We start from the raw sequence: 7,636 nt of genomic DNA on the forward strand, positions 1-7,636 counted from the left end.
ATACAACTGCCGTCTTAATCCGGGGCTGGCCCAGATATAGGACTGGAGGGCTTTGATGTCCGGACCCTCGCGCCTGGGGGTCAGAGGGGCCGGGATGAAGGTGTCCAGACACCCAGCAGGGGGGCGGAGCCAGCGCCCAGGGAGCCGGGGGAGCGATCGATACCAGGCGTCCGGGGGCGGTGGAAGGCCCATCAAGACTCTCCTCCTCCGGGGTCTGGTCGAGTGGCCACTTTACCACCTGGGAGGATCCTGGTGCCTCAATGTCTGGGCTTCGCTGGGGCCGGGCCCGGGATGGCTGCGGCCACGTGTTCGGGGCGTGAGAGTCCCAAGATGGAGTCGGGCCGGAAAGGGTGGCCTGGTCAGGGTGCCAGGCTGGCAGCGTTGGCGAGCAGGTTCTGCCGGGGTACCAGGGAGGGGGAGAGCTGTAGGTAGCCGGGGAGGCTGCTCGCGCCGATGGTTCGTGAATGTGCGTGTCAGGGGGGTCGATAGTAGGTAAATGGAGGGCCGATGTCGTCCCGGGCCCTCCATGCGGACGGGGTCGGACCACGCCACGAGGCCGTGTCCAACACACGTCCCCTCCAGCTGAAGGCGGGGAGAGTCACCCATCTTCCTGGGGGCTCTCTTCGTCGAGGCGGAAAAACCAGGACAGGCCGTCAGCGTTGGCGTGGTCACTGCCAGGGCGATGCTCCACAGTGAAATCCATGCCTTGGAGGGAGATGGACCATCGCAGCAGTTTGGGATTTTCGCCACGCATGTGCATCAGCCACCTTAGGGGCCGGTGGTCAGTCTGCACCCGGAAGTGGGTGCCGAAGAGGTAGGGCCTGAGTTTCTTGAGGGCCCACACGACAGCGAATTCTTCTCTCTCGATGGTGCTCCATCGCTGCTCTCGGGCCAGCAGCCGCCGGCTGATGAAGGCCACAGGATGGTCAGTTCCCACGGAGTCCATTTGCGATAGGACCGCCCCGATGCCGTGTTCCGAGGCGTCGGTCTGGACCACAAACTCTCGGCTGTAGTCGGGGGCCTGGAGCACAGGGGCGGTACACATGGCTGCTTTCAAGGTCTCGAAGGCCACCTGACACGCGGGTGTCCACTGCACTTTCTGTGGCCGGTTCTTCGAGGTCAGTTCCGTGAGGGGCCCCACAATGCTCCCATAGTTCTTGATAAAACGCCGATAGTACCCCCTGAGCCCCAGGAAGGCTCGGACGGCGGTCTGGTTGACCGGGGGTTCCCAGGCTAGGATGGCGTCGATCTTGGGTTGGAGGGGAGCCACTTGGCCGCTCCCCACTTGGTGTCCCAGATAGGTCACGGACCCTTGGCCTATCTGGCATTTGCTGGCCTTCACAGTTAGCCCGGCCCGGCGGAGGGCGGCCAGGACTTCCCAGAGGTGTTTCAGGTGCTCAGCCCAGTGGAGGCTGTAGACCGCAATGTCGTCTAGGTAGGCGGCACTGAACTCTTCTAGCCCCGCCAGTACTTTGTTTACTAGTCTCTGGAAGGTGGCCGGGGCGTTTTTCATGCCGAAGGGCATCACCTTGAACTGGAAGTGGCCGTCGGGCGTGGAGAAGGCGGAGCGCTCCTGGGCGCCAGGGGTGAGGCCGATCTGCCAATACCCGGCGGTGAGGTCGAAGGTACTGAGGTACTTGGCGGCCCCCAGGCGGTCGATCAGTTCATCGGCCCGGGGGATGGGATGTGCGTCGGTTCTCGTAACAGCATTCAGCCCCCGGTAGTCGACGCAAAACCGGAGTTCTGGCGGGGTGCCAGGTGCGGCGGCCTTGGGGAACAGGACCACTGGGCTGGCCCAGGGACTGTCGGAGGGTTCGACTACCCCCAGGGCCAGCATCTTGGTGACTTCCGTCTGGATGCAGGCCCGAACTCGGTCGGGGACCCGGTAGGCCCGGTGTCGTACTGGCTGACTGTCCCCGGTGTCGACATCGTGGACACACCATTGGGTAACCCCGGGGGTGAGGGAGAACAGATCTGTGAATTGTCCCAACAGCTCTTGACAGTCCCGGCGCTGTGCGGGGGTCAGGTCGGGGGAGAGAGAGATCCCTTCGACGGAGCCGTCCTTCTCAGTGCACTTTAGGAGGTCGGGCAAGGGCTCGGAGTCGTCTTCGGTCCCATCGTCAGTAGCGAGTAGCAGGCTTAGTTCGGTGCGGGCAAAATGAGGTTTGAGCCGGTTGGCGTGCAGAACCCGGAGGGGGTTCCGGGGAGACTCCATATCCACGAGGTAAGTGACGGGGCTCTTGCGCTCGATCACCTTGAAGGGCCCCGACCATTTGTCCTGGAGGGCACATGGTTCGACCGGGGACATGACCCAGACCCGCTGGCCCGGCTCGAACTCGATGGAGGAGGAGTGCTGGTCGTACCAGCGTTTCATGTCCTCCTGACTGGCCTCCAGGTTGGCCTCTGCCAGGGCCCGGAACTTCCGAGTCTGGTTTCGGAGGGTCAGGAGGTACCGGTAGACATCCGGTGGTGCGCCTTGGACGGTAGTTTCCCAGCCCTCTTTGACTAGGCTGAGCGGACCTCGGACAGGGTGTCCGTACAAGAGTTCAAAGGGGCTGAACCCCAGGGATTTCTGTGGTACCTCCCGATAGGCAAACAGGAGGCAGGGCAGCAGGACATCCCATTTGCGTCGTAGTGGCTCTTCTAGGCCCTGGATCATTCCCTTGAGTGTCCGGTTGAACCGCTCCACAAGTCCATTCCCTTGGGGATGATACGGGGTGGTGAACTTGTATGTGACCCCGCACTGTTGCCACAGGGACCGCATATACTTAGATATAAAGTTCGTGCCCCGATCGCTCACGACCTCCCGGGGGAATCCTACTCGGGAGAAGATCCCCATCAAGGCTCGCCCCACCACGGGAGCGGTGATGGTTCTGAGGGGGATGGCCTCAGGATAGCGGGTGGCGTGGTCCACTAGGACAAGTATGAAGCGATGCCCTTGCGAGGTTTGAGGGTCCAGGGGCCCCACAATGTCTATTCCCACTCGCTCGAAGGGGGTGGTCACTACTGGAAAAGGTTGGAGCGGGGCCTTCACCTTCCCCCGCTCTTTCCGCTGGCTTGGCATGTCGGGCAGGTGCGGCAGTGGTTATGTACATCAGTGCGCATTTTGGGCCAGTAGAAATGGGTCACCAGGCGGCTGTAAGTTTTGTCCTGCCCCAGGTGCCCTGCGAGGGGCACATCGTGCGCCAGGTTCAAAAGGAAGTCTCTGAATCGCAGGGGAACCACTAGCACTCGGCTGGCCCCCAGCTCGGCAATTTTCTGTTCACTATATAGGAGGTCGTGGTCCCAGTAGACCCAGTGGGACCCTGAGGTGTCCCCGGTAGCTTGGGCAGCGGCTTGTTGGCGGGTCCCCTCGAGGGAAGGGCAGGTCTTCTGTTCCTGCCGCAACTGTTCTCGGGTGGGACCACCCTCTTGGCGCCATTGGGCGAGTTCGGGGATGTCGCTGAGCTCGTGGTGGTTTCCGGGCTCCGAGGGCCTGGTCTCGGAGTCGCATTCTTCATGGATGGCAGAGGGTGGTGGCTCGGGCCACTCCGGCTCTTCGGTCGGGGCGGCCTCGGTCGCTGCCGGGGCTCGGGCCGCCATAGATCGGGTCGTCGCACAGACCCACTCTGGTAATCCCATCATTCCTAGGTGCTCTCTCCGCTCGACTTGGGCCCAGGGAGAGCTCTCGAGGTCGTTCCCAAGGAGGCAGTCCACGGGGGCGTCGTCCCGGACGGTCACCTTGAGGGTGCCCGACACTCCCCCCCCATTCGAAGGGAATTCGGGCCATCTGGCATAGAGTTTCGGAGTTGTCGGCGGCCCTCACGGGGCAGCGTACGTTCGGGATGATCTGTTCGGGGGTCACCAAGTGGCAGCGGACGGCCGTCACACTGGCTCCCGTGTCTTGGAGGGCTTCGGTCCGTCGTCCATTGATGTGGACCCACTGACGGTATTTTCGAGTGTTGCTCGGTAGTGGGGCCTGGGGGACCAGGTCTCTATTGCCCAGGCAGGCTAGGGCCATGGCGGCCGGTTCATACTCGATTTGATCTTCCTCGTAGACCCCTACGTCTTCTTCTCCCTCTTCTCCCAGAGCTGCAGCAGCGAACTGGCGGGTCGGAGGCCCCGTGGTGCCGGGACGCTGGTTCATGGGGCAGAGGGGGTCACTGGCATAGTGACCGGTCCGCTGGCATCTGTGGCAAGTAATGTTCGGGTGGGGCCCCGGCCGTGCTGGGGGGGTCCCTCTTCAGGGACGGCGAAGTGTTACTCGGGGGGGACCTTGGAGGGGGGCCCCGGTCCGAGGCCGGCGGGAAGCTTCGGCTCTGGTTCTGTCCTCCTCCGCCTCCCCGCTGGCGGGGGTGCCCCCGGCCTCCCTGACCGGTTTCTCCTATCGGTGTTCGGGGGACCCGGGTGTTCACCCATCGATCCGCCTCGACGGCGAGTTTCCGGGGCTCGGTTAGCTTGCTGTCGAGTAGATGCTGTCTGAGCTCGACAAAGCAGTTGTTGGAGAAGTACTCCCAAACGATGAGGTCGAACAGCTGCTCGTAGGTGGACACTTTGCTGCCCTTTATCCACCCTTCCAGGGCCCTGCTATAAAAGTTCACGTACTCGACCCACGTGGTACCGGGGATTTTCTTGCAGTCTCTGAATCTCTGCCGGTACATCTCGGGGGTGAGGCCATACCGGACAAGCAGGGCGTCCTTCATGTGGTCATAGGAGGACATTACGTCGTCGGCCAGCTCCAGCAGGGTGTCTCTTCCTTCGCTGACGAATCTCCCCCATAAGCCGGCACCCCAGTCCTTTCGCGGAATGCGGTGCGCGGTCATGGCAACTTCGTACGCCGTGAACCATTGCTGGATATCGTCATTCTTGTAGTACTCCTTGACGATATCCTTCGGGATGTGGACCTTTGGGTCGGCAGGAGGTGGGGGGTTCCGGGCTACCGTGGCGCCAGCCTCTTCGAGTTTGGCTTTGATTTCGAGTTCTTTGAGGCCACGCTCGTGTTCGTATGCGAGTTTTTTTTCTTCTAATTCTCTTTGCCGCCGCCTCTCTTCCAGATCTCCCTCTAATCGCAGTTGTTCAAGGGCCATTTTCTTTTCTGCTAATTGGAGTTCTCCGTCCAGCCGGAGTCGGGCGAGCTCTAGTTCATGGAGCCGACTCCTCTCTCGCTCCCGGGCGTCTTCGTGGGAGAGGCCCGGGTCCCTGTTGGCGGTTCTTCCCTCTATGGGGGCTATGACGGTACTCACGGGTACTTCTCGGACAATGTCATCGTTCGTTTGGGGTGGGGTCTCTCTGGTCTCCACCCAGGTTTGCAGCGCTTCTTTGAAATCGTCCTTTGTGCTTAGTCCGGTGGTAGCAATACCCAAGTCTTTGCAGAATTGTTTAAGTTCTTTATGGGTATACTCCTCTAACAGGTCTTTCTGGAATTCTGCAGTCGTTCCGGCTTCCTTAGTAGTCATCGTGGCTGTGGGTCTCTGTCAGTAGTGACGTGTTACTCGCTGTACGATTTGCGTGGGCTCGGATCCCGTCGCTTGCCACCAATGTTAGAAAGGCGACCCCAGGGGAGACAGAAGGTGTCTGACTGTCCGCCCCGAGTCCCACCTCTCTCTGTGGAATAGGCCGAGCGCCGTAGGGAGGCCTCCTTGGCGAGGCTCCGCTCCTACAATCGTACCCGCAGAGCAATCACACTACTTACAGATAGACACCACACAGGAAGGATATTCACAAGAATCTTTATATAAGTAATCAAGGCAAGTTCTTGGCAGGGTAGCGGCAAGGATCGAGGGATCCGTAATGTCGTGGTCTCGGGGAAAGGGGGTAGCGGGACAGTCTTGGCACCCACTGGTGCGTGGATAGTTCAAGGGTTCAGGCCGCGACAGCGTCAGCAGGGCCTCGGAGATAGTTCAGCTTGGACAGGCCGCGACAGCGTCAGCAGGGCCTCGAAGATAGTTTAGTTTGGTCAGGCCGCGACAGCGTCAGCAGGGCCTCGAAGGTGGTTTAGCTTGGTCAGGCCGCGACAGCGTCAGCAGGGCCTCGGAGATAGTTCAGCTTGGACAGGCCGCGACAGCGTCAGCAGGGCCTCGAAGATAGTTTAGTTTGGTCAGGCCGCGACAGCGTCAGCAGGGCCTCGAAGGTGGTTTAGCTTGGTCAGGCCGCGACAGCGTCAGCAGGGCCTTGAAGGTGGTTTAGTTTGGTCAGGTCGCGACAGCGTCAGCAGGGCCTCGAAGGTGGTTTAGCTTGGTCAGGCCGCGACAGCGTCAGCAGGTCCTCGAAGGTGGTTTAGCTTGGTCAGGCCGCGACAGCGTCAGCAGGGCCTCGAAGATAGTTCCAGGTGCAAGAGTTCGGATCAGGATCAGCCGCGACGAGGTCAGCAGGGCTTCGACTCCAGATACAACTGCCGTCTTGATCCAGGGCTGGCCCAGATATAGGACTGGAGGGCTTTGATGTCCGGACCCTCGCGCCTGGGGGTCAGAGGGGCCGGGATGAAGGTGTCCAGACACCCATCAGGGGGGCGGAGCCAGCGCCCAGGGAGCCGGGGGAGCGATCGATACCAGGCGTCCGGGGGCGGTGGAAGGCCCATCGAGACTCTCCTCCTCCGGGGTCTGGTCGAGTGGCCACTTTACCACCTGGGAGGATCCTGGTGCCTCAATGTCTGGGCTTCGCTGGGGCCGGGCCCGGGATGGCTGCGGCCACGTGTTCGGGGCGTGAGGGTCCCAAGATGGAGTCGGGCCGGAAAGGGTGGCCTGGTCAGGGTGCCAGGCTGGCAGCGTTGGCGAGCAGGTTCTGCCGGGGTACCAGGGAGGGGGAGAGCTGTAGGTAGCCGGGGAGGCTGCTCGCGCCGATGGTTCGTGAATGTGCGTGTCAGGGGGGTCGATAGTAGGTAAATGGAGGGCCGATGTCGTCCCGGGCCCTCCATGCGGACGGGGTCGGACCACGCCACGAGGCCGTGTCCAACACTGATATGTAGCAAAGGAACCCAAATAGGTTTGAGAAAAGTGTAAACGTGTCGCAAAGTTCAGGGGTTAGCCTTGAAAGCAGGGCCAGGTCCAACAACATTGCTCACACATTTGGACACTATTACGGAGGATTTTAAATAACGTTCTCCAAAAGTATCATGTCAGGGCCTTTGTAGAATGGTAAAACGTGAAAAGGTGGCCAGCTTTTTTCTCGCTCCACATTATCAATAGAACAGGGTCCCCGAAGATCCTCCTACCTAAATGCAGTATTTAAGCACTGCCACTGTTAACCTGCTGAATCCCCCAGTAGCACTTTTAAAACTAGCGTGCCCAGGGGATAGTATTCACCAGGAACGCGTAACTTGCAGGCTTTCCTCCATGTGCACCTCCTGGTGACGTAAGGAGGAAGGAAAATTGCCACTAAGCCACATCCATTCCCATCAGGTATCTCCTCTTCAGCCACCTCTAACTTCATACTAATAATACGGCTGAAGAAGAGCTGTTTATTTAATTAATGTAAGCACGAGCCACATTTGCTTTTCATTGGCAAAGAGCGTGCGGGTCGAAATGCCTATGCCAGGGGTCGCAAACACCTCTAACTGACGTCTATGATCTTGACTCACCCAGGCACACCTTCCACCCAGCACTCACAAAGGCACACCATTCACGCTTTACTCACCAAAACACACCATTCACCCTGCACT

Source organism: Lissotriton helveticus, chromosome 6 (assembly GCF_964261635.1).
Source record: "Lissotriton helveticus chromosome 6, aLisHel1.1, whole genome shotgun sequence".
Lineage (NCBI taxonomy): Eukaryota > Metazoa > Chordata > Amphibia > Caudata > Salamandridae > Lissotriton > Lissotriton helveticus.